Here is a 25,563-nt window from a genome sequence, read left to right on the forward strand (position 1 = left end):
AAAAAAAAAAAAACTATCCATGTTAGGCTTGTAGGTACAGCTTAATAGTAGAACACACAACACAGTTCAGCATGCACAAGGTTCTATGTTTGGACATTCAAGGCCACACACAAAAACACCCATGTACACACACAGACAAAAATTAAGCAGAACATTTTAAAGGGAGCAAGTTAGTGGCATCTAGTACATTTATAATGTTATGAAATTACAATCCTAATCATAAAACATTTTTATTATGACATAGTTAAATCTCATACCCACAAAACACGTCATTCCTTCTAAGAATGAAAAATCACCAAGATATACTGTACTTATTCTGTATATTTCATATAAACAGAACCAACAAATCCAACCTTTTACGGTGCCTCCTTTCACTTAGCACGATGTCATCAGGGCTCCTCTGTGTACAGCACCGATCTGTCTCTCATCTCTTTCTGTCTGTCCTCTTACTGAAAAGCCAGTGTATCTATTTTCCTAGGTTGTATCTGTACACATATTTGGAAAAAAACCCAAAGCCTCAACTGTTGGCACGTCGTTCACCACAGAGCTGTAGAGCCAGGCATTTTGTTGGTACATTTAATCAGCTTTCCAGCCAGGTCCCAAGGCTGCTCCATCTTACATGTTCCCCAGTGTGTATGAACATTTTAGTTGGTGCACAGTCTAACCACACTCAGTGCTGATATCATTTTAGTTGTAACAACTTTAATGAATATGAACATGGTCTCATTTTGAATTTTCTATACAACTAATAGTGCTAAGTATATTTTATGTATACAGCCTCTTTTGTGGTATGCCTAGGCAACATTTCGGCCCATTTTTTATGTGACTCATTTTGTTCTGACTGGTGGACTTTGAGTTGAGGTTCTTTCTACATTCTATAAACCAGACCCTTAAGATGTCCGCTTGCAAAGATTTCCTCTAATGCATACACTGACATCATTTCTTTCAGAATTTTTCAAAGGCCATATTTTTTAAAAGAAGTTAATATACATTTTTCTCTTTTATGGTTTATCCTTTAATTTAATAAAGAATAATTTTCCCATCCGGAGATTGCAAAGATTTTTTTTTTTTAACTCAGATATGTATAGTTTAGACTTCAAGTGTGGGTTTGCTCTGTGTTATGTTTTTTGTGTTGTGCTTTGTTCATTTTGTGAGGGAGGATCTATTCTTTGTACTCCATGCATGCCCTCACTGAGCTACCTGGGCTCCAGGTGGAACCCCAATGCCCGTGGCACATAGCATTAAAGCTGTATGGCTTACTCTGGTTTTGGTCTTTAGCATTCAGATTCATTGTAGTATCAGGTTACCACGTTCTCTCAGATTCCCCATTGGAATTTTGAGACTGTGTCCTTTATAGTGATCAATTTGGTTAGAGGTGGCATCTCAATAATCTTGAGTATTACAAACCATAAACATGGTGTATCTGCTATTTTGGGTTATTTTTAAAATTCTGCTTATTCTTTAAGTACATAAAGTAAAAGATCAAAGTTTAAAATTTTCCAGATAGAGAGCATGTGTGTCCCTTTTTTTAAAAAATCTTATTCCTAAGTACTATTTATCTAGTATAATTCTAAAAAACAAAATCTAGGGGTTAGGATTAACGCATACACTTAGCATGTACAGGAGAGCCCAGGCTCAATCCTCAGGGCCTCCTCCCTGAAACAAACAAACAAACGTACATACACACAGATAGTATGCTACCAGTATATAAAAATTAGCAATGACTTTTAAATCTTAATGCTGTACCCATTGTATTAATTCTTTCATTTGTTATAGGATTTATTTTGTACATTCCTTAAAGTGTTCGTTTGTTCGTTTGTTCGTTTGAGACAGAGTTTCCCTGTGTAACAGTTCGGGCTGTCCTGGAACTCTGTAGACCAGGCTGCCCTCGAACTCACAGAGATCCACCTGCCTCTGCCTCCCAGGTGCTGAGATTTGCAACGCCACTGTCTGGTGTTAATCAATTAGTGTTATCTTTTCCGAGTTAGATTTGGTATTCTACTTTCTGGTTCTGGACTGTTGATGTCTCCTCTTGTCTGTCTGTCTGTCTTCATTGGATTTACTTTGTATTTTCTCACTATAGCTTCTTCTTTCCTCACTATAGCTTCTTTCTGTTTCTTTTGTTTTTTGGTTTTCAAGACAGAATTTCTCTGTGTGGCCCTGGCTGTCCTGGAACTCCCTCTGTAGACCTGGCTGGCCTCAAACTCACGAGATCCGCCTGCCTCTGCCTCCCAAGTTATGGGACTAAAGGCTTGTTGTCACATGTCACACTGGCTTTACAGTAGCTTCTGAGCTGGGATTGAACCTGGGGTCTAGGCAATGCTGGGTCACTCAGGACTCCCTGTGCACGCAGTCGTCCTCTTTTCTGACGTAAGCAGTGAGAGCTTTGTGTACTGCACACACTGATCTACTTCCCCGAATTTCGGCGCACGGTATTTTCATACAATCTGGATAGAGGGTTGTTTTTTTTGTTTTGTTTTTTTTTTTTTTTAATTTTCCTTTTGATTTTTTTCTTTTTTCTCTAATTTCTTTAGTAGTCTGTTGTTACATTTTAAAATTTTTGCTATTTTGCTTAACACTGTTGTTAGATACTATTTTAATTTTGTTGTGGTAAGAGAATATACTCTTTTAGAACATACTACATGTACATGGAAAAAATTCATACTTAGAACTTGTAGGGTGTAGTAGTCCCTAAATATCTATTAGATCAAGACAGTTCATTTAGGATGCTAAAATGTACTGACACCTAAATGTTTGTTTTAGTATTTTTAAGATGATAGCCAACACACACAGACACTTACATTTATACCTTCACAATAAAGCATGCACCTTTAATGTCAGAACATCACTGTTTATCGCTGATCTTACCCTTAGCCTTTAAACCCATTCAACACTCCTAAAGGCATTCTTTGCATATGATACTTATTTAGTATTTGCCTTGTATAACTTTGTCCACTCATTCACTTTCACTGTATTTTATTTTGTCTGGATATCTGACATAGTCCAGGCTACCCTGAATGGTGCTATATAGCTAAGGTTTATCTGAATTTCTTTCTGATCTTCCTGCTTCTGCTTCCCAAATGGTGGAATTACAGGCACCTCCCCACAACACACACAGTTAGCTCCTATTCTTCATTTTTTAAAAGGTTTATTTTATTTATTTTATATATATGAGTATACTGTAGCTGTACTGATGGTTGTGAGTCATCATGTGGTTACCGGGAATGAAGGTTGCTCGCTCCAGCCTAAAGATTTATTTATTATGATATCTAAGTACACTGTAGCTGTCTTCAGACACACCACAACAGGGTGTAAGATCTCATTATGGATGGTTGTGAGCCACTATGTGGTTGCTGGGAATTGAACTCAGGACCTCTGGAAGAGCAGTCAGTGCTCTTAACCGCTGAGCCATCTCTCCAGCCCCTGCTATTCATTTTTAACAAAGGAGAACTTTTTATATTTATACTGGTTTTAGTCTTTTTTTTTTCAGTTTTGTTTCTTCAAGTCATTGTTTCTCTGTGTAGCCCTGGATGTCCTAAAACACACTCTGTAGACCAGGCTGGCCTGGAACTCAGAGACTAACAGCCTCTGCCTCCTGAGACTGAACATGCGCATCCCCAGCCACCACAGCCCAGCTTAGACTCTTATAGATAGTAGAGTTTGATGGTCTTTATACCTGCATTGACAATTTCTTTAAAACTGAAGTACTTAACACTTAATATTTAAGGTAACTATTGATCTAATTAGATTTATTCAATTTTATTATTTGGTTCTATTTTTTTTAACTCTTTTGTAATTGTTCCTATTCCTCCTCTTACATAATTTTAAAAGATAATTTAAATATTTTTGGCATTTCATTTAAAAGTTTTTATTGCTTCATCAACTATATTACTCTGTATTATTTAGTAGTTTCTCTATAATTATGATATATAATTCAGTCATTAAAAATTGATGTATCTATTATTTATTTTATGTGTATGATATATATATATATATATATATATATATATATATATATATATATATATATGTGTGTGTGTGTGTGTGTGTGTGTGTGTGTGTGTGTGTATGCATGTGCACCACATGTATGACTGAGATCCCCTGGACCTGGAGTTGCAGATGGCTGGCGTCATTCTGTAGGTACTGGGAACTGAACCTGGGTCCTCTGGAAGAACAGCAGGTGCTATATATCCACCAAGCCATCTCTCCAGCCACTCTAACCCAGTCTTTCAAAGTTCAACTAGAATTTTTTTTTTTAATGTAAAATGTCAATAGAGAGCCGGGCGTGGTGGTGCACGCCTTTAATCCCAGCACTCGGGAGGCAGAGACAGGCGGATTTCTGAGTTCGAGGCCAGCCTGGTCTACAGAGTGAGCTCCAGGACAGCCAGGGCTATACAGAGAAACCATGTCTCGAAAAAAACAACAAAAAAAAGTCAATAGCGATCATGAAAGCATATAGATCTTCCCTACTTCTTCCTATGTTGTATATTTTCTTGTCATTTTATAGAAGGTTTCTGTTGCTTGTTTGGTTTTGCTTATTTGATTTTGTTCTTGTGGCTTTTATTTTTGTTTGGGGGTTTTGTTTGTTTGTTTGGTCTCTTTATTTTTTGATACAGTGTCTCTCTGTGCAGTAATGTAGACCAGGGCAGCCTTGAACTCACAGAGATCCTCCTGCCTCTGTCTCCTCAGTGTTGGAATTAGAGGCATGGACCACAGTGCCCAGCTTTTTCTAACAGTTTTATGTATTAGCTTTATTATATATGTAGGCAAAAACTACACTGAAAACTCTAGGGGACTATGCTTTAACTATCCATGCATCTTTTAATAGAGCCTAGAAGGACAGAAACAGTGTTTGATTGTAAGCAGATATTTACCATGTCTGCTGACTTGGTTTGCTCCTGAGGATCCACACGTTGTCAGTGTCCTTTCCTCTTCCCCGGAGGGACTTCCATTGTCACTTCTGGTAGCACAGGTCTGCTGAAGACAAATGTCTTTTAGTTTCCCATTTATAAAGTTGACTAAATTCTGTCATTATTCCTAAAGGATACCTCCATTGGACATGGAAATCAGGTCTAACTTATCTACTGTGGCAGCTTTTAAGATGATATTCTATTGTCTTCTGGCATCTACATTTTTCTGAGCAAAACAAACTGTTGGCACTTGAAGTATTAGTCTTCATAATGAAAAGCACTTCTTTGTCTTCTTTACAGAGTTCTTTGTTAAGTGTCAGACGGTCATGTGTCTAGTCCCATTTCCCAGGAAGCGCCCTCCCATTCTAACCTGTACCTGGCTCACCTCACCTTTCTGTCCCAAGTCTTGTCTACCAGGCGGACCCTCTGCATCCAGCCCCCACTGCTATCTACTCTCCTTACTTACACACTATCTGTGCCAATGGGAAGCTGACTGATGAGTTAATTTTTTATAATATACTTGGGTCACTGTAGTTCCATAACAGTACTTGACACCCCGCCCACAGTGGGCTTGCGAGCCTTCCTAGGACTCTCATCTGCTGTGGGCTATACATTTTGTTAAGAGGAATATAGTATCTAGTATGTCTATTGGAAGCTTATGTTCCACAACTGTTCCACTGTGGTTTCCACTCAAAGGGTTGTTTTTATTAGCTACTTAGGGACTTGTGGAGGTCAGAGGACTTTCCAGGCTCAGGGGATTGAGCCACCATTAGACTTGGTGGTAAATGGTTTTAACCACCAAACATCTCTCAGGTCAACAAAGCAGTTTCTACCAAAATGCTTACTCCTAGCATCTTCTAAAGATTTTTTTAAAGGTCTTTTATTTTGTGTCTCAGGGTGTTTTGTCTGCATGCATGCTCGCATGAGTATAGGCTAGTGCCCTTGGAGACTGGAAGATGGTGATAAAGGATCCCCTGGAACTGGAGCTATAGGTATTGTGAGCCATCATGAGGGTGCTGGGAACTGAGCCAGGTTCTCCAGAACAGCCTGTGCTCTTAACCATTGAACAAATCCCAAGAAAAAGCCTCCAAAAGCTTTTTATCTAAGTAATTACTCCCAGTTTTGTGTTGTTTTTGTTAAATTTACTTTAATTATGTGTATTTATTTATGTGTAAGATTTATTTGTGTGTGTGTGTGTGTGTGTGTGTGTGTGTGTGTGTGTGTGTATACACGTGTGTCAATGCAGCCATCAGATGCTCCTGGAGCTAAAGTTAGTTATAGGTGTGTGTGAGGTGCCATAATGGTGCCAGGAAGGAACTCAGTCCTCTGCAAGTATTCTCAGCACTGAGGTATCTTTCCAGCCCTACGGATACATCCTACTCCTGTATCTGTGATACAGCAACAAAAATTTCTCTGGTTTAGCTAGAAAGCATTTGGTTCATTTTTAAACCTTTAAGAATTATTAGATACAGCCGGGCGTGGTGGCGCACGCCTTTAATCCCAGCACTCGGGAGGCAGAGGCAGGTGGATTTCTGAGTTCGAGGCCAGCCTGGTCTACAAAATGAGTTCCAGGACAGCCAGGGCTACACAGAGAAACCCTGTCTCGAAAAAAAAACAAACAAAAAAAGAATTATTAGATACATTTTTTAAAGGTCTATGAATAATAGAAATAGTAGTATCAAATCCCTACTTATCCTTTTAAAACAATTTCAGACACTAGGAAATACTTGGATATACTTGTTCTTGTTCTCTTCATCTATTCCTTGCCTCAGGAGATTATCTGAAGTAAACCACACATATGTTACTTCACTCCTGTGTGAGCGTGCAGCTCAGAACCAAGCTCAGGAGTCACACACCCAGGGCAAGCATTCTGTGAACTGCCCTAAATTTCCAGTCCCATAAAACTCTGGTTTGCTTGTTTATCCAAACAGGGTCTCTCTGCAGCCCTGGCTGTCCTGGAACTCACTTTGTAGACCAGGCTGGCCTCGAACTCAGAGATCCACCTACTTCTGCCTCCCAAGTGCTGGGATTAAAGGCGTGTGTCACCACCACCACCACCACCACCACCACCACCACCACCCGGAAAACTTTTGTTAATAGAATAATAACTTGACATCTCAAAATTTTTTCAATATCATTAATGTTGGGAGCATTTGAAGGTTCTGGCATCCACAGATCACTAGGGAAACTAGGAATGTTAATAATCACACAGGTGTGTCTTCTCAAAGGAGAAAATTCCTGTTTTTCCATTCAGAAGCTTGGTGATCTGTGTTTTCTGCTGGGTCGGGCCATATCAAGCCTCCATAACTATGTCTGGGGGGGGGGACGGCGAGTAGCCTAAATGACCCTCATTTTATGTTTAGCCAGAGGCTTCCCCAAGCTCCTACCACTAGGAATGGAGGTGGCTAATATCCCAAACAACCTTTACACTGTCTGTATGACAGATCCTCCTTTAGCCCCTTTACACTGTCTGTATGACAGACCCTCCTTTAGCCCCTTAAGCTAGCACGGATAGAGTATCTCCAGAACCCATCCTCTTGGCAGGAATGACACATACCATGGGTTGAGTTTCAACATAATTATGCTTCCTTGAGCACTGGGGATTGTGTTACACCTGGAAATCTTTTTCCAAATTATACTGTATTTAAATGTGCTGCAAAGAACCAATCTCCCCACATCAGACTCTGGAAGTTGGATCCAGCCTGCTGACCAAGTTGGGTTGAACCAAGTTTTTATTTTTACTTCTTCAAGCTTCATTTTCCCTGCCTGCCATGACACTTGCAGGGACCCCTCACATTAATACATGAACATTAGTCAACTTTTCTTTCTTGTATCACTGTCTTAATTGGTAGGTGTTCTTATTCCAAGATGACAAACCAAAACAGCATCTATCTAGTGATTTATCTGATACATTTTAAAGCCTTTTAGAGGAAGGTTAATTTAATTTTTTTTTTTTGTCCACCAGTTCTATGGGTGCAAAGTCCTTCAAATGCTCCTGACATTCATGTTATTGAAAATTATTTTGAGATGTCAAATTGTACAGCGAATGGTCTACTAAAAAAGCTTTGTCTGCCGTCCCACATGCTGAGATGGCAGGCCTCCTTCACTGTGCTGGTCTCACTTTCAGTTCTGAATGGTAACTGTCATATTTCCGCATCATCTAGTCTCATCCTGAGCTGGCAAGCTTCACTTGTAATTTCTAAAAACAGTTTTAAAGCTCCTGTCCTTTTGTCCTAAGTAGTAGTGACATAATCAGAATGGGACAAGACTGTTCAATCATTGTTATCAACAAAGAGATACAATAACCATGTATCTGTAGGCTAAATTTATCCAGGAACTCTTACATTTCCACTAAATTTCCAATATGCTACAATGATGTTGTGTTATTGTGATATATTTGGGATTTGTAATGGTGTCTCCTTCACTTTGTACAGTGGTTAGCTAAGCCTTTCTTTCCCTCATAAATGACCACGCTACTTCATTTTTAAAGTATATCCTGGTTAAAATATTTCTTCAGTAAATACTGTTGTTTGAGAGAGAGAAGAGAGAGAGAGAGAGAGAGAGAGAGAGAGAGAGAGAGAGAGAGAGAGAGAGACTGACTGACTCATTATGTAGCCTAGGCTGGCCTGGAACTCTGTGCAGCTCAGGCTGGAACTCAGGACCTACTGCCTGAGTCTGAGTGCTGGGACTTGAAGTCTGCACCCTCACACCGTGCACCAATTCTTTTACCTTTAAGATCTCTATCATCTATTTTCCATGAATGTATCTAACATTTTCTTACATCTTAGAGTAGGTTTCTAGACCACTGTTTTTTGGGCGGAGGAGGGCTGGGAGCTTTCTTCTTTTGGAATATATGTATATAAATCTCTCAATTTGACTCTAAGAAATATATTCTAGAAGTTTATTTGTTTATTTTGGTGCTAAGACTTGAACCCAGGGCCTTGACTATGATAACATGTGCTTTACTACTGAACTACATCCTCAGCTTCACAAGTTTTTACATATACACATATATTTAGGTATGTGTATGTTTTTCTACACTTTAAAATACTCTATACTTTCCACCGTATTATAATTTGTGGATACTCGCATGTATGGCTTAGTTTCCCAATCACAGATGCCACCTAGACATTGGTTACATATTCGTCCCGAGTGTGAAGTTCTTCATGCCTCCTCCTGCCATCACAGTTCTACTCTCCAAGCTAATCCCAAACAAAATGGAGAACTGCAGAGCTTCCTGACTTTCACTTTAAAACTTTGTTTTTCATCTTTTAATTGGTAGATGGGGAACAGTGCCACAGTGAAACATGGAGGCCACAGGACAACTTGCTGGAACCTTCAGGTTCCGTGGAAGGGGCCTTTACCTGTTGGCCCCTAAATCTAAAAACCAGATCAGTAATTTATAGCGATATTTCTCCTTAATTTCCATAGCCTGGTGTTTCAGAGGTGTGGTGACATATAATAGTATAGTGAGCCACTTCCTTCTGGTACATATGTGGTTTGTCTCCTCTCTATTGCTAACAACAGCATTATAAATGTCCTTGTGCATAAGTGATTATAAATATTTTCAAATTATTTGTATTTTCTTCATAAGATAGAAGCATTGATCCTTCTGGAAATGGAGTTTGGAACCACCCAATATAGTGGAATCAGACTCAGATCCCCTACAAGAACAGCAAGTATTTTTAACCAGTGAGATGTCTCTCCAGACTCTTGAAAACTCAACTGTTGCTCTCTGTAATGGTTTCTATCTTTTCAAAAAGAAGCTTAATTAGGGATGAGAGTTACACTTATCTGTGGGCATAAGGATATGCGTTTAGATTACATTAGAAACCACATTGGTAGGGCTACAGTGAAATGACTCAGTGGGTAAAAGTATATATATGCTGCCAAGCCTGAGGACCTGAGTTCGATCCCTAAGACCCACATATTGGAAGAAGAGAACAAACCTCTTCAAGTTGCCCTCTGGCCTCTACATGTACACTGTGGGACCCTGCCTGCCCCTAGGCAAATAAGCATAATAAAAGAGAAGAAAGAAAGACAAGAAATCACATCGGCAGTAGTAGGTTCTCCTCTGGGGTCTATGGGCTCATCAGTCACGGAACAATGCTTAGATTTATAGCACCAGGCATGAATTCCCTCCGACTGAGCAGGTCTTAGGTCCAATTAGCTGTTGGCTACCCACAGGTAAAAGTGTCACTAGGGCACCAGATGAGGAGATCCTGCCAGACCAGGTGTCGCTGTGATTCGTGGGCTTTACAGCCAGAAGACTGCTGATTGCTTGTCAGCTTGCATAGCACCGTCTGATTCTCTGAGCCGTGGTCCTCAGGGAGGAGCCGGCCAGCCATTGACCGTGGGCTCCTCAAGCTTCACTGGTGCATCTTCCGTGCAAGCCTATCCCTAAGGCTCACGGGAATTCTCTCGTGAGGGATGTAACTACTGTATGAGCCAAAGGACCATGACACTTATGAGTTAGTGTCTTTTTGACCTTAAAGAGACGCTGCACTCATTAAGTCTCAACACTATAATTGCCCAACCAAGACTTGCATAATGGTAACACCAGTTCATACCCCAATGTGGAGGGGAGAAATTTCACAAAGCTCCACCCCTGGAAGAAGAGCTATAACCGATCAGTGGTTGCTGAGAAAGGGAGAGTCAGTTTTCTCCAAGGACAAACTCCCTGACAGATTATCCCATTCCAAGTGGTCATTCTTTAACACACGTACATATGAGCAACCCAGAATGGACTCAATAGATCAACAGGTTCTCTCTCTCTCTCTCTCTCTCTCTCTCTCTCTCTCTCTCTCTCTCTCTCTCTGTGTGTGTGTGTGTGTGTGTGTGTGTGTGTGTGTGTGTGTGCCTGTCTGTCTGTCTGTCTGTCTGACTGTCTGTGAGCAAAGACCCAGTAACCAAAGAAACTAAATCCATCTAGAACTCGATTAACAAGCAGTTACTGCCTGATAAGGGTGCTGGGTGGGAATTGAACTCAGTTCTTCTGGAAGAGTATTAGGCCCTTTTAACTGCTGAATCATGTCTCCAATCCATTCAGCCTTACTGTTTTGTTTTATTTTTTTGTTTTTGGAAGACAGGGTCTCACTATGTAGCTCTGGCTGTCCTGGAACTCACTTTGTAGATCAGAGTAGCCTCAAAGTCACGAAGATCTGCCTGCCTCCAAAGGCATGTGCCACTACACCCTGCCCAACACTATTCTTATGCTAGGGACAGCTTTGGGTTTGGGGGCCTTTGGTGATTTTGAATGAACTTTAGGACTGTTGTTGTACATTTACATTGATGGTATTGTACTGAACATATAGAATGCTTTTGACAACATAGACAATTTCACGGTATTAGTTCTATTGTGTAAGCTCCCAATTTGAGTGTCCCCTTCAATTCCTTGCTTCAGAGGTTTAACTGTAGAAATCTTTCATTTTCTTGCTTAGGTTATACTTGTTTGGTTTTTTTTCCCTGGTTCTGAGGTTTTTGTGAAGAGTGTTTTCTGTCAATTCTCCCTTTTCTCACTATGTTTGTTATTGGTACATAGAAAACTAGTGATTTTTTTTTTACACTGATATTGTATGTAACCTGTTACTTTGCTAAAAGTTTATTAGATCTAATAACTTACTGGTGAAATGTTTTGCTTTTTTGCAACTCAGTATCATGTAGCTCAGGCTGGCCTCACACTGTGTAAATAACCTTGTTACCACAGCCCATGTGCTGGAATACAGCCCTGTGCCACCACTCCAGCTAGTGCATGTTAGGGATCAATCCCGGGGCCTAGTGCGTGCTACACAAGAATTCCAGCAAGGAACCTACATCTGTAAGCCTCTGGTAGAGATTGCAGAGTTCTGAAATACAGGATCCTATCATTTTCAAGCACGGAGAATTTGACTTCTCACAGTCCCAGCTTTATGTCCTCCTCTTCCCTGACTGCCCTGCCTTGCCTAACAATTCAACAATATCAACCCCTCCCCAAATGGTTCGCTTGTTTGTTTGTTTGTTTGTTTGTTTTTGAAAGTGCCTCTCTATGTAACCTGTCCTGGATCTGTCTGTGTGGACCAGGCTGGCTTTGAACACACAAAGATCCACCTGCCTAGCAAGCAAGCATGTGCTACCCGCCCTGGCTCAAGAGGCCAGCTGGGAAGAGAAGGTTCCCTCCTTGCACCTTGCTGAGACAAGGTCTCTGGCTGTTTCCAGTGTGCTGCATGCACACTGCAGGAGAGCCGGCTTTCACAGTCTTAGCCAATTCGCCCATGTCTAGCGCCCATCTCCTGGTAGGGATGCTGGGATTACAGATGTATGCTGCTGCATCCAACTCTCTGTGTGGGTTCTGTGGATCAAACAGGCCAGTGTGACCAGCACCTTTCCCTGCAGAGCCAACTTCCCAGCCCCGGAGCATATACTTTTACTCTGCTCCCAATTTTAGAGGAAATGCACCTAGTTTTCCCTATTTAGTGTGTTGGCTAACAACTTGTGCTATTTAGTCTTTATTATCTTGAGGTATGTTCCCTCTCTGCCTAGTTTCTTCAGAGCTTTTATGATAAAGGATGTTAAATTCTATTTTGGCCATCTCTTTAAGCTATCAAGATGAGTCTGTGAGTTTGGTCTCTGGTTGTTATTTATGAGCTGAATTAAATTTACTATTATGCACATGTTAAACATTCTCTGACTATCTGGAGTGAAATGAATTTGATGCAAGATTTTAAAAATTAATTTGATTTCATTTTGCAAGTATCTTTTATCTATGCTCATCAGGAAAATTGGTCTCGTTTATTGTTGTATTTTTTTTTCTGGTTTACCAAAATCATGTCAATCCTCATGGAATTCCTCTAGTCTCAGACTCCTTCTGAGTGTTGGGATACACTCACAAGTCACCATACCGATATTTGTGGGGTTTTCTTGATACAGACTCTCACCAGTAGTCCAGGTTGGCTTGGAAATCACTCTGTACCCAATGCTGGTCTCCAGTTCAGAGAATGTCTCCTGCCTTGGCCTCCCTTGTGCTGAGAAATCTATGGTCAGTATTTGTCTTAGTCACTGTTTTACTGTGTGAAGAGACACCACGACCAAGGCATGTCTTATAAAAGAAAGCATTTAACTGGGGGCTGGCTTACAGTTTTAGAGGGTTACATGACCATCATGGTGGGAAACAGATAGAGATAGTCTGGACCACCAGCTAGGTGCTTCCCATCCTGAACTGCAGGCTACAGGGAGAGAGAGACGGAGAGACTCAGAGGCAGAGAGTGAGACTACGCCTGGCTTGAGCATTTGAACCCTCAAAGCACAAGAACAAGGCCACACTTCCTCCAACAAAGTCACACTCCCTAATCTTTCTTACAGTTCTACCAATCAGGTCCAAGCATTCAGACATGAACCTATGGAGTCTATTCTCATTCAAACTACCACAGAATCTGTTTCCAACTTCTAATTTTATTTCAGTCCTTCCATTTTCAGTCTATGTGTGCTTTTGCCATTGAGGCATGTTTCTTGTATATAATAAATAGTAGGGAATTATATTTACTATTTAATTGTGTGTGTGTGTGTGTGTGCATACACACCTGAGTATGTGTCTATGCATCACATATGTGCAGGAACCTGGCGAGGTCAGAAAAGGATCCCCTGCAACTGGAGGTACGGGAAGTTGAGAACTACATGTGGGTAAATCACCAAACTCAGGTCCTCAACAAGAGCATAAGTGTCCTTAACCACTGAGCGGCCTCTCCAGTCCCTGGAAATTATTTTTTAATCCAATCAGCTAGTTTGCATCTTTTGAGAGTTAAGACCATTTTATGTTATGTTAATATTGAGAAGTATTTGCTGATTCCTGTAATTCTGTTGATAGTTTTCCTAACTGGGTTGAATACTATTCAGTTTTTCTTTTGTACATATCCTAGGGGCTCACTGGTATACTGAAATAGATATGCTGACACCTCTTCTGTCATAAATTTCATTCTTTCCTGGGTCAATGTATGACTTTCTTCCTCTTCTGTGAATGGCCCGCCTTGGCTACTTCTTTTTCTTTTATTACTCCTCCCTCCCTCCCTCCCTTCCTCCCTCCCTCCCTCCCTCCCTTCCTTTTGCTTTATTTCTTACAGGGCTTCATACGGCCTTGGTTGGCCTGGAACTTGATTTGTAGATGAAGATGACCTTGAGTTTCTGATTCTCCTGCCTCCACCTCTTAGGTGCTGGGATCACAGATGTGCACTCCCTTTCCTAGATTTATATAGTGCTGTGGATTCCAGAGCTTGGGGCTTCTTAGGCAAACACTTTACCCTGCTTTAGCTCCTGTGTGTAACACTTCTTCAGGTAGACATTCGCAATGCTCGTGTATTCCTTGCAAATTAATTTAGTTTGTGCTTATACTGGAATGCCATGTCTGGATTGGTTCTGAGAAATAAGTGTGAGACATGGCAGTATTGGTCTTCATTTATTTATTGTTTTCGTTTAGAATGGGTCATTACATGCGTAGCTGTCCTTATAAACAGGCCATCAGTTTTTACTTGGAACTTACCTATAGCTGATGTCCACATCTTTTCCTAAAACCCAGGATTTTTCCTGCTATGATTCAGCTGCACGTACTTTCAATGCCCTCACTGTGTTTATTAGGGCTGTCTGTCTCTCACTCCTTTTGGTTTCTTAGGTTTTGTCTCTTAACAGAGGCAGAGTTCTTAAGAATATACTCGATGGTTGTGATAGTACCTGCCTTTAATCCCAGAACTCAGAGGCAAAAGCAGGTGGATCTCTGAGTTCGAGGCCAGCCTGGTCTACAGATTCCAGAACAGCCGGGGATACACAGAGAAACCTTGTCCCAAAAACAGGCTGGTGAGATGGATCAGCGGTTAAGAGCACTGACTGTTCTTCCGAAGGTCATGAGTTCAAATCCCAGCAACCACATGGTGGCTCACAACCATCCATAGTGAGATCTGATGCCCTCTTCTGGTGTGTCTGAAGACAACTACAGTGTACTTACATATAATAAATAAATCTTTAAAAAAAAAAATTAAAAAGACCAAAAACAAACAAACAAAATGTTTAGAAATACTTTAAATATAGTAAAGATCAATTGTTAGAATTGGAATGGCTTCTTCATGCATTGCCAGGTCTACCAGGTCTGTGTTTAGGGGAGTGAGTGTTGAAGCTAGTCCTTTGCCATTTGGCCTGTTCTGGCTGTTTCTTTGCCTAGGTTCAAGCCATCCTAGCAGGATTGAAAACACTTTAAAGACACTTGGGTGCCTTCCCATCATACTATTGAAAACAGTAGTTCCAAGAAATTTGGAATTTTCCAGGAAATTTGATCCTGAGAGAAGGAAAAAACTGGGCACAGTGCCAACCACAGGAGGAGCTTGTCTCTCCGAAGGGTATTTATTTCACACAGTTCTGACAACTAATCAAACCACTTCGCTTCACTGGAGCCAAGCAGTGATGAACATGTCCACACCTTGGCCAGTGTGCTTAGTCACACACCCTTGTCTTCTATTTAAGCCTAAGCCTGAGCTGGCAAGCTGTCTCAGTCAGTGAAGCGGTCGCCACCCAACCATGAGAACCTAAGTTCAGTTCCTCAGAACCCACATAAAACAAAACAAAACAAAACAAAAGCCTAGGTGTATGGCGAGATCTTCGACTCCAGGTGCTAAGCGGAGACAGACAGGTTCCTGAAGCCTGACTTAGGGACCTCCAGCTTCAGTGAAGACCCCATCTCAAAGAATAAAGTGGAGGTGGTGGAGAAAGACATTCCATGCCAAGTACCTTCTGGACTCCAAGTGCACATGGACAAGCACACGCACACACACACACACACACACACACACACACACACACACACACACTATAGAAAAACTCAAGTCAGGAACCTGAAGATGAATTTGAGGGACGGGCTAGTATACCTTTGTTCCTCTTCCCAAACAATTGTGGCTACATATAACAAATTTCCTTTTTCTGTCTTTAACTATGCTGTGTATGAGTGTTTTAATTGGCCTCTGGAGGTGGGTGGCTGAGCCATGGTGGGGCCAGGCTCTGACCCTAACAACTGTGGTAACAAGACTCACTTGTCTGTCACACTGCCTTCACTACAGATGCCTCCCTTCATTGCGCACCAGAACATGATGCTGGTCACACTTAGCTTTGTGGTCTGTGGGGCCAGTAGGGTCTCACTTCCCCTACAACCACTGACTTTAGTTGGCTAAAGTCCCAGCCAATAGATGTCGTCTGAAGTGTGTCAGAGAAGCAACCAGCATAGCTCTGCAGGAGGAGGGAGAACTTGGGAACCCGAACCTCTGTCTGTCAATGTTACTTACAACTTTCCAGTCCCACCCAGTGTAAGTAGTGGAAAGGACACTGTACTGAGGCAAGACAGAGCACTCAGAGCAGAGCCCCTTTCTCAGAAATCCTGTGGAAGCCTCTTCCCCTCAGAGATACAAGAATTGCAGCACTGCTAACAACTGCTTAGAGCCCTTCTCCCTTCATAGCTATAAACCTGCAATGCTCTAGTAATGTCACCTGAAAGCCAGTTACAGGGAAAGGATGTGCCCTAAGCCTGTTGTAGCCCTGGTGGCTTCAGAATTTACCTTATGAGACTGAAATTCCATTCAAGTTATGCCCGAATCACCATATAATATCACTCATCTAGAGAGAGAGGGAGAGAGGGAGGGAGGGAGGGAGAGAGAGAGAGAGAGAGAGAGAGAGAGAGAGAGAGAGAGAGAGAGAGAGAGGAGAGAAACAACAAAACAAAACAAGGTCTCTTTGCAAACTTGAAGATGTACCTTGCGAACCACCAGAAGGGCATGTATGGCCAATGCTGAGACAAGTACAGCGCCCCTTTGAGCCCATATGGCGAGATCTTCGACTCCATACTTAGCAACTCTGGGGCCCAAAGCCATGCTCTCTAGCGTGTTTTAGTTTTTTTCTGCTGACAAGTTTAAAATCTATATTAACATATCTTTAATGAAGGAGGGTAGTAGGGGCACATGCCAAATGCCTTTAATCCCAGCATTCAGGAGTTTGAGGTCAACCTGGTCTACAGAGCAAATTCCAAAACAGCCAGGGCTACATAGAGAAACTCTGTCTCAAAAAACCAAAACCAAACCAACTAACCAAAAAAACTTTAACAAAAATCTCTGCTTCATACTGGCTAGTCCTGAAATTCTTTCCTACATCAAAACCACAAATCCCAATTTGGCCCAAGTTGAGGCCACTAAAAGATTAGTGGAGCTCCTCAGGCTGTGGAGGTTGCCAGCAGAGCGGCCTAAGCCCTGTTGCATCACCTTCTCAATGTGCATGCATCCAACAGAGACAGGCAAGCACACATAGCTCAGAGACTGAGGTATGTGCATCCCTCTTTTCTATTATGGTCTGGGCAGACCAGCTCCTTTACCTGCATGCACTGTGCACACAAACTGCTTGGTTCCATGTATCTTTTATTCACCTGAAGTAATTTTGTCCTCTCCAAGGCGTATTGCCTCCATCTGATAACCTAGACTTAGTCTTGGAAGCTTCTGGCCTCCACACAATCTAGTCTGGGCCTAGAATGTTTTCGGCCTCCGAGACTCACTGCTGAATAAGATCACCCCTCCCCAGTTCTTTCCGATCTCTGTCTACCTGGTTAACTCAGCTGTTCTGGCTCAAACTCCTTTCCATGCTGACTGATCCAATCTGGCTTCTCTTGGCCTCTCCTGAATTGCTCTGCCTGACCTCACACTAACTTTGGCAATATGCTCTGATGTTCTGGGTCCTTCTCATTCTCTGACTCTTTCTGTCTTCACCTGCATCCAGCTTGTTCTTTCTGTACAACTGTCTTAGTAAAACTGCCTCCCTCCCTTCTTTCTCTTTATTCATGAGAGTTGGGCATATCGTATTCTGTCAAATCTTTCTCTGGTTCATCATTCTGTCTGCCACTCAAGTAGACACCTCTTTTAGACGTGGGTGCTTCCTTCCACAAACTAACACTTGACCTTCATTGTTTGAGATTAAAGGTGTGTTACTAAGGGCTGAGCCACACCACAACTAGAAGCAGGGTTTTCCAGTAAACAACACAATCTTGGGGTTCACAGTGTGATCAATTATCCTACAACACAAACTCCTCTCCAAACAATGTACCTGGCAACCAAGTAAAACTCCCACCTATATCAAGCTACCTATTCTCTGGACAATGATCTGTTGCTCTTCCCCTAACAATAACCACCCATAGGCTGTTTCTTTTCCAATGAACTATAAATTAAAAGGCAATCCGGCCTAAACTGGTTTTGGGTGCCTGTATATTAATGCAAAACTGTGTCCTCACGTGAACTTTTAGGGAGGAAAGCCTATTTACCACCTTATGCCTACACATGACTGAGTATGCTTAAGGTTCAAATCTAACACCTTCTGGGGACACACACAGCAGAAAAATGATTACATGATCCAATCTATCAACCAAAATATAGACCATTAGAAATCACTTAAATCCCATAAAAGGAAGCCCCATACAATCATCAGGGCCCTTGAGTACTCTGTCACATGACCCACGGTCACTCTTGACAGGTATCTTTTTCTAGTCTGTACCACCACTTCATTTTGAAATTATCTTACCACTTCTGCAAATTTCTGTGAGCCTTTATTTTCAGTTCTTTGGACAAAAGGCCAAGAATCTGGTAACAGGCATGATGACACGAGCTTTAATTCCAGCATTTGAGAGGCAGAGACAGACGGAGAGGTCTGTGAGTTCCAGGCCAGCCATAGCTACAGAGGGAAACCTGTCCTCCACCCTCCATCACAGACACTACTCTTCCTTGATTTCAGGTCCCCAAGAGCACTTTACTCTCTGTCCTTCAGAAGAGGTCATGATTATACCAAATTCAAATTTAAATTCCTCCAATGGCTTTAACACTTGTGGAAAGCTGTAGGTTTGCCCTTTGGGTAGGGCTGCCAGTCCCAGAGTTGCTTCACTTATTCCCTGCTCAGCTTCAGGGACTCACAGCTATAGAGCTTTGGTCTGTGTCTCACTTTTCTTGGGTTAACTTTTTTGTTTATGATTTTCAGCTATTCTGTTTCCTATGAAGAGAACAATTTTAGTAAGAGGCTAGGAAATATGGCTAGTCTGTATTTAGTAATTTACACAAGAATCTCAAGCTGCTAGCCACAGAACATTGCATACTAACAGAGAAGCACCAAAAACCTTGCGCCTTCTGTTTCAAAACTTTGACCCTGACCGCTGCTTGCAATGCAGAGATTGCAGAAAAGGGAAGTACATACAGATGGGTGCATGCTAGCCTCCCTGAAGTGCACCAGTCAGTGTGGATGGTGTCCCCCCTCCCTCCCTCCCTCCCTCCCTCCTTCGCTCCATGTGTGTGTGTGTGTGTGTGTGTGTGTGTGTGTTTATGCATGTAAGGGCCCTGTCTGTGAAGTCCAGAAAAAGAAAGCAGACCCCTAGAACTGGAGCTACAAGCATCAGTTGTGAGCTATTGGAACCACACACTGGGAACCGAAATTAGGTTCTCTGTAAAAGCTGTCTGTGCTCTTAACCGCTGAGCCTGAGCCTCCTCTCCAGCCCCTGAAAACTTTTTTTTTTTTTTAATGTGAAGTTTGTTCTTACCTCTGGGTCTTCCCTCATATCATTCCATGTTTAAATATCTTTTCAGCAATTCTGAACACATCAAAGCAGGGGAAAGTCTTTTTTATAGGTCCAGTTATCAGTTATATAGTCATCAGTTATATTTACTTTGCACACTGTATATATTTGGGAGGAAAAATCTTTTCATTTTTATACCAGTCAACAAGCAAACAATTCTAAGATATAACAGAAGTTGGGTGTGGTGGAAGCAGAGGAAAACAACAACAACAACAACAACAACAACAAAATCCTGTGCCTGCCTAGGCCACACAGTGAGCTCCAGGCTAGCTTGCTGAGACATAGTTAAGTTGCAGATACAGTTAAGTTGAAGAACACTTGCTAGCATATTATGCTATGCAGAGTGCTGGGGTTTTTTTGTTTTGTGTATGTGTATGTATATGTGTGTGTGAGAGAGAGAGACAGAGTCAGAGAGACAGAGATGGGGAGGGAGAGAGACAGAGACAGAGAAGAAGAGAAAATCAATTTAAATAGTAGTGAGAAAGGTAATTTCCTTACCCTTCTCAGAACATAGCTCAGTGCTAGAGTCTGGCTAGTATGTATGAATCTCTGAATTCTAGGCCTTAAAACACAACAAAAGACAAATTACCAAGATAAAATAAAATATACCTAAAAACATTACAAAATATAACTTTTGAAAGAATGTAAAAATGTACATCATTCATCAATAGAATGATTCAGCATTAGTAAAACAAATTCCAGTAAAATTAATTTATAACCAGTCTTGGCAGGGACTGAACAAGTTGATACTGAAGTTAGAATAAATAAGTAAGTATGCTGAATTCCCTGAAAAAGAAGCAGGAGAAAGCAAACCTGGGACTGGGGAGATGGTTCAGTGAGTAGGAACAGGGTCTTGCTGAGGACACGGGTGCAGTTCCCAGCTCCCACAAAGCAGCTTACAGCTGCCTCTGGCTCCCACTCCAGGTGAGCCAACACGGCTTCAGCCTCTCCTGTTAATAAGTACACACTCAGTGCACACACATACATTCAAGTAAACCAACCACACATATAAAGTAAAAACACCCATCTTTTTTAAAAGAAGAAAACATGTATTTCAGGCATGAAAACATATTAGAAAGCTATTCTAGTTAAAATATTGTAGCATCGACATATGAACAGATAGGAGACTATAAGGGAGATTATTTCCAGAAATGTATATAATCATAGAATTGGAAATTTAGTATGCTTTAAAAGTACTATTCTTGAAGAATAGGAGAAAAATATACTTCTAATAAAGAATACTGGGAAAATTTCATAGCCAAAAGCAAACCCCCCAAGTAGACTAAGGGGGATGCCTGTAAAATAGGAAGTGAGGTAGGAAAGGCAAGGAGCTCGGGCTGACATCCTGCCGTCCTGTTCCTCTCCCCCCAACTCTGTGTGTGTCTGTGTGAGGATGTCAGAAGCCTGAGGGCTAGAGTTTCAGGCAGGTGTGAGCAGCCACGAGGGTGCTGGGAATTGAACCTGGGTCCTCTGAAGAGCAGCCAGTGCTCTTAACTGCGCCATCTCCCCCCCTCACCTTGTTCCCTTCCCTTCTCTTTCCTTCTTTCAGGGCCACAGAAGGACTGCAAGAATGCTCTACTGCAGAACCAAAGCCCCAGCCTTGCCAACTTTTTTTCATTTTAGGTAAAAAGGACAATGTCATAAGTAGAACTCAAAATCCAGATGCAAGGGGCTGGAGAGATGGCTCAGCGGTTAAGAGCACTGACTGCTCTTCCAGAGGTCCTGAGTTCAATTCCCAGCAACCACATGGTGGCTCATAACTATCTGTAATAGGATCTGATGACTGCTTGTCTTAGTCAGGGTTTCTATTCCTGCACAAACATCATGACCAAGAAGCAGTTTGGGGAGGAAAGGGTTTATTTGGCTTACATTTCCATACTGCTGTTGATCACCAAAGGATACAGGACTGGAACTCAAGCAGGTCAGAAAGCAGGAGCTGATGCAGAGGCCATGGAGGGATGTTCTTTACTGGCTTGCNTCCCCTGGCTTGCTCAGCCTGCTCTCTTATAGAACCAAGACTACCACCCCAGAGATGGTTCCACCCACAAGGGGCCCTCACCCCTTGGTCACTAATTGAGATAATGCCCTGCAGTTGGATCTCATGTAGGCATTTCCCCAACTAAAGCTCCTTTCTCTGTGATAACCCCAGCTGTGTCAAGTTGACACAAAGCTAGCCAGTCCACTGCTTTATGTGTCTGAAGACAGCTATAGTGTACGCATATACATAACTTAAATAATTCTTTAAAAAAATACAGATGCAATAAAAGGGTGATAAACACGATCTGTTAAAATGAATATTTGCATGGCAAGCATGACATAAATTAGGCATTGTGGCACACACTTATAATAAGCACTCAGAAAGGTCATAAGTTCAAATCCAGCCTATCATTACAAAAGACCCTGTCTCAAAGCAAACCAAAGCAAGCCATAATAAAGGATGTCTTAAGTCCACAGAGAAAGAAAGTAACTGCAGCACAAACCACAGGTAAGAAGTTCAAGGGGAATGTTCCTAATGTAATCTGTCTTTTAAATCAAGGCCTAAAATAACCTCAAAAGACATTTACAAATGATTCAGAAAATAATACAAAGTATCTCTTTGTTAGACACATGAGGACATATTAAAAGAAATGTAAACTAGCATGGTACAGTCTCTTTAAAAAAGGTACTATTTCTCACCTCATAGACCAATAAAAACTCAAAGGTCAACCATAAATGCTGTGGGACTTCAGGAAAAGAAGAATTTACTTCCTGTATCTAGGAATATAAAGTCTCACAATGTCTACAGAGGAGAACTTAAGAATGTCAAGTGAAGGATATATGTGGTTATTTCTACCTAACAATCCCCTTTCCAAATACACTGTGAAGAAATACTTTTATACCTATAAAACACAGATGGGCAAGGCCATGAATTACATTCCTTGTAATTCCAGAACTAGAAAAGCATAATGCTCCATATACTGGTAAGTTAAAACAGAATATCTACACACTTGAGCACAATAAATCATGTAGCTGTAAAACTAATGGTGAGGATTTCTATGAACTGGCGAGTCACTTCCCAGACATAGTAGGTAAAATCCAACTAATCAAAAAGCATACAAAGTAGACGTAAGTGGGAGCTGGAGAATAGCTCAGCGCAAGGCATGCTTTCTTGCTCTTCCAAAGGACTTGAGCTTGGTTCCCAGTACCAATATCACAAGCTGTAATTGCAGCTCCAGAGGAGTCCATGGTCACTTCTGGCTGTGAAAGGTACCACCAGCATATTCACGCCAAATATTTGTATAGACACATAAATATAAATACAATTAAACCTTTTAAAAAAGCAGTTGTCATTTGTCACTGTCTTCTTTGAAAGAGCAAGTATAAGTATACATGGTTAATGAAACATAAATATCTGTTTACTCTTAAAAGAAAAATGAGACAAGAACAAACCACACAAATTGATTACTGAGTCAGTGATAAAATAGAAGTGGTACTGATATTTTATTTGGTATATAGAATAAATTTGGTACAGTTAATTTTTATTTTTAATTGAAAAACTCATATAACACATTTTGATTACACTTTTCCCTTACTCAAAATCTATTTTAAAATATTAAGTGATAGCACACATTGAGGCAGAGACAAGCAGATTTCTGAGTTTTAGGACACCCTGGTCTACAGAGCAAGTTCCAGGACAGCCAAGAATACACAGAGAAACCCTGTCTCAATCAACCAACCAAACAAACAAATAAAAAAAACCCCAACAAATCTTATATTTGACCTGCAACATTTAAACAGATGGAAAATACTTTAAAATGAAAGATGCTTTATAAGTCCTACCAACTTGTATATATTTTCTATTTATTGCATACACACACACACACACACACACACACACACACACACATATTTTGACCTTTGTTCTAAGATAAAGCACTTTCCAGTTCTAAAGAACTGTTAGTTTTCTTCTTATTGTGAAAGTAACTTAAACTTAAGAAACTATAAGAGTGACTACACACATAGTATTCACTCTTATATTAACATAAACTATGATGATTTGTTTGTTTGCTTGCTTATTTTTTGAGCTAGGATTTCTTTTTTTTTTTTTTGGTTTTTCGAGACAGGGTTTCTCTGGGTAGCCCTGGCTGTCCTGGAACTCACTCTGTAGACCATGCTGGCCTCAAACTCAGAAATCCACCTGCCTCTGCCTCCCGAGTATTGGGATTAAAGGCATGCGCCACCACGCCTGACGAGATAGGATTTCACTCTGTAGCTCTGGAGTTCCCTATGTAGATGAGGTTGGCCATGAACTCAAACTCGGAGATGTACCTGTGTCTGCCTCCCAAGTTCTGGGACTTAAAGTGTGTGCCACCACACCTGGCTGGCTTTTTTTTTTAAATGCTTCATAGATTTTTTTTTTTTGCATACCACTCAATACCATATTTCTAAGTGATATGATTATAATTTTATCCTATTTGATCTTTATATCCAAGTAAAACCAATAATTATGTCTAATAAATGCAAATTTATAGAAACAGAAAGTGTACCAGGTGCCAGGGATGATTGGAAAGTATCATTTAGTTATCACTAGGTTTCAGTTCATAATAATCAAAGTCTTATAAACAACAGATTGTTGGACAATGTGTGTGAATATAATTCATGCTAGTTTGCAAGGGTAAAGGTTATGATGTAGATGTTACAGATTTTAAAAGGGCTAATGTAACAGGCCCCCCAGACCTTAGCACAACTGACACCATGAAGGAAGCACCATTCTGGCCATAAAACACAGCACCACCTGCCAAAAAAGGAAAACAAAGACCTGATCCGTATACGTCCCTAAATGTACTGACCTTGCCTTTCAGCTTCTGTGATTCTGCTTCTGGTTGCCTGTTCTGGCTAACTCAAGTATGTCAACCCAGGGTACGGCTTCTGTACTTAGAAGCTTACCCCGAGATGCCCCACTGGGACCTCAACACCCAGTGTAGCTGCCAGTCAGATAACAGTGACTTTTTATTGGCTTAAACCAATGTTCAAGACGTCTTCTCTGGTCAACATTCCACAACATCTACAATAGCAAATCTTTTGTACCCTGTTTTAGACAAAGTTTTTAAAAATTGTATTCAGTTGCCCAGTAAATCATGCCCTTTCTGTCCATGTCCCTGTAAGCAAGCCTCACTGGCCTCAGCATTTCATCAAATGAAAATGAAGCGTGAAGGTGGAAGGGGAATGGGTTGGAAGAGAAGGGGATCAGGGAATATGAGGGCAAAGAGCAGGTACTGGGTCAATAATAAAACATATTACAGATTTATAAAAAAGTATCAAGAATTAAAATGATTTTTAAATGTAATCTTCTTTTTTTGGTTTTTTGAGACAAGGTTTCTCTGTATAGTCCTGGCTGTCCTGGAGCTCACTCTGTAGACCAGGCTGGCCTCGAACTCAGAAATTCACCTGCCTCTGCCTCCCAAGTGCTGGGATTAAAGGCATGTGCTACCACGCCTCACCATGCACCCGGCTGTAATCTTCTTTTATAGATGTGTTTATAGTATACATATGGATGTTTTGTTTACATGTATGTCTGCACATCAGAACAGACATCAGATTGCATAGGACTACAGCTATAGACGATTAGGAGCCACCCTCTTGGTGCTGATAATTGAACCCTAGACCTTTGGAAGAGTAATCATGGTGTTTAACTGGTGAACTATCTCTCCAGTCCCTTACCAAAAGTGTGTATGTAGTGGGGGAGCTGGTGTCAGTAGTTAAGAGCACTGGCTGCTCTTCCAGAGGACTCAATTTCCAGCACTCGCATGGCAGCTCACAAACTGTAAAGCCCTCTTCTGGTCTCTGCAGCACCAGCACACACATGGTGCACATACATGCTGGCAAACACCCTATACAGAAAATACATTTACATTTTTTAAATGAAAAAAATTACAACTTATCTTCTTGGTTTTGTTTGTTTGTTTTTTTGTTTTTGTTTTTGTTTTTGTTGTTGTTTTGAGACAGGGTTTCTCTGTGTAGCCCTGGCTGTCCTGGAACTCACTTTGTAGACCAGGCTGGCCTCAAACTCAGAAA

At 41.2% G+C, this 25,563-nt stretch overlaps 1 protein-coding gene across 19 annotated transcripts in view; it reads right to left on the minus strand.

Moving 5' to 3' along the window:
* Baz2b (bromodomain adjacent to zinc finger domain 2B) overlaps positions 1-25,563 on the minus strand; it is a 306,980-nt gene that overhangs the window by 253,180 nt on the left and 28,237 nt on the right. For 18 of the 19 annotated variants that reach the window (XM_029536235.1, XM_029536246.1, XM_021191954.2 and 15 more), the window contains exon 2: positions 4,875-4,974. The gene's annotated coding sequence lies outside the window, so the exon portion shown is untranslated. Of the gene's footprint in view, positions 1-4,874; positions 4,978-25,563 lie in introns of all 19 variants that reach the window. The other variant, XM_029536233.1, reaches the window with a different exon arrangement.

This window comes from Mus pahari, chromosome 3, assembly GCF_900095145.1.
Source record: "Mus pahari chromosome 3, PAHARI_EIJ_v1.1, whole genome shotgun sequence".
Taxonomy (NCBI): Eukaryota; Metazoa; Chordata; class Mammalia; order Rodentia; family Muridae; genus Mus; species Mus pahari.